Source organism: Chiloscyllium punctatum, chromosome 30 (assembly GCF_047496795.1).
Source record: "Chiloscyllium punctatum isolate Juve2018m chromosome 30, sChiPun1.3, whole genome shotgun sequence".
In the NCBI taxonomy this organism is placed as follows: domain Eukaryota; kingdom Metazoa; phylum Chordata; class Chondrichthyes; order Orectolobiformes; family Hemiscylliidae; genus Chiloscyllium; species Chiloscyllium punctatum.
Genome location: NC_092768.1, coordinates 28,174,121 through 28,176,726, shown reverse-complemented (window position 1 = coordinate 28,176,726; position 2,606 = coordinate 28,174,121).

The following is a 2,606-nucleotide window of genomic DNA, read 5'->3' as shown; positions in this document are numbered from 1 at the left end:
GTCTGCTTCCGTGCTGTACATCTCTATGAGTCTATCTGCAAACAAATTCAAGGCTGTGCAAGGTCGGTGAACATTTGCGCGAACACTCTCCCTTCTCTATTTTAATTAAGGTGTTCATATATTTCTGATGTGGAGGTGCCGGTGTTGGACTCGGATGGACAGAGTTAAAGGTCACAACAACACCAGGTTACAGTCCGACAGGTTTATTTGGAAATACAAGGTTTTGGAGCGTTGCTCCTTCCTCAGGTAGCTAGTGGGGCAGGATCATAGGACACAGAATATATAGCAAACTATTTGTAGCTGGTGGGTCAGGATCATAGGACACTGAATTGATAGTTTGCTATAAATTATGTGTCCCATGGTCTTGCCCCATTAGCTACCTGACGAAAGAGCAGTGCTTCGAAAGTTTGTACTTCCAAATAAATCTTTTGACAACAACCTGGTGTTGTCTTATTTTTAACTTCATGTAATTAAGACGAGCAGGTGATTGCGTTCCCGATAGCTGGCGAGCCCTTAATCTTACAAAGCGGTTGTCCTAGGAGATGTGACAATGCACGCTGTACTGATATAACACTTTCCAGATTTCATATTCCAAGCACTACTGCTCCCTTACTATTGTTACGGAAATGTCGAAGAGAGCTCTGAACTTCAAGGAAATGTAATTCAATTAAAAAGCACACACAAGGTGCAGAGTGGTTTGCAAAGAGAAATCAAGACGGCGTTGTAATTTAGAGCAGAACAGATCACGGGAGCAAGGCAATCAGAAGAAGAGAGGGGGGGCCAGAGTGGACACTGAATAGTGGGGAATACAAAATGAGTATGTTTCATTGACGTAGGATTGAGAAAAGGGATAGTATAGGAGGAACAGAAAGACGGAAGATTAGCAGAAGTTTTGATAAGGGTGAAAATAAGGAACAAACGAAGTGAGGTGACTGCCACAAATAATGTCTGTAGTTTTGGGTTACCCCGACAGTGGATGTTGGCCCGGTTGGCTTTCAGGGGAAGTTGGGAGTTGTTCGTAACAACGTGTAAGACGAATAGCTTCGTCCGACATTGTGAAGGCCACTGTTAGAATGCAGGTCCACTAGACGGCTGGAAAATGCTGACTTTGCCTGATCAACGATATCAGGTCAGGAGGCTAAGAATATGGGGAAGTTCAAGGACGATCAAACAGCGCTTGTGCTGAATCCACAATTGCTCAGACATTTAAGCAATCCCCAAGCAGCAATATCTAGACAACACCAAAGCCTGGGCGAATAATCCTGTAAACAACACAAATGTCAGCGAGGCGTCCATCCGAACAGTATGAAAGCAAACGATTACATCATAATTATTGCACGTGCTTGTTAATTTAATAAAATCTATGAATTTACATGGCACCTCTTCACATCCTTGAATTATGCAATGTGCTTCAGAATTGAACCTTGCCTTTCAATTATAGTTGAGAAATCTAACATGGACGTCAACTCCTGTCAGCAATGCTTCAACAATCGGCTTTAACTCAATTAAAACATCCGCCAGAAATATCTATAACCCTTCGCCGTAATTTCGATGCGAAGTAGGATGAGATAATTAAACAGACGGTCTCCCATCAAAGTTCCAAGCGGGAGATAGGGAGATTCTGGCAGAAACTCCATCTCTGTGCGTTCCGACTTTAGGATATAAATGCGGGAGCGGCACAATTTAGGGCGGCACGGTGGGCTCAGTGGTTAGCACTGCTGCCTCATGGCGCCAGGGACCCGGATTCGATTGGGCGACTCTCTGTGAGGAGTTTGCATATTCTCCCCGTGTCTGTGTGGGTATCCTACGGGTGCTCCGGCTTCCTCCAACAATCCAAAGATGTGCAGGTTAGGATGGATTGACCATGTTAAATTGCCTAGTGTATTCAGGGATATGTAGGTTAGATGCATTCGTTAGGGGTAAATGGAGAGGAATAGTGTAGGACAATGGGTCGGGTGGGGTTACTCTTCGGAGGGTCGGTGTGGACCTGTTCCCACAGCGATTCTATGATTCTATGACTGTTTCACGTATCAGCCTTCTCTGAGTTACAGGCGCTTGACGTTCGCGTTTCTGTGGACATTTCAACCAGTCCAGGTTCTTAGAACACCATTGGTCTGCCTAATATTTGCCAAGCAAAATAACAGTATTTTCTATTCTCGATTTGGAGCGGCAAAAATCAATGGAACTCACCTGCGCTTCTCGGAAAGCTGATCGACAGCATTAGGACCAGCAGTTGTCGGAAAACCATGCTCTCTGAATTTGTGAGGAGGTTGCAGATAAGTGAAGCTAGAAGGCGAGAGAAACACATTATTAATCGTTCTCGAAGCGTGAATGGAACTATTTGTGGTCTCCACGTAGACCACACAGGATATGCAATTCGTGGCTGCAACTGAATCGCGTCGCCTTTAAAGCTATCTCCTTTAGAGTTCTGGAATTGGAGATAAACATATTGATAACAGTGTTCGATAAGTCGGAAACGCAGACTATGAAACAAGACAACTACTCACATGTCTTGTAGGTGTGATATTATGTTTAGGTCGTGGAGAGTCCCTACCCGCCAGCTGCATATTTCTCCGTGACAAAGGGGATGATGCACAAAGGGGATG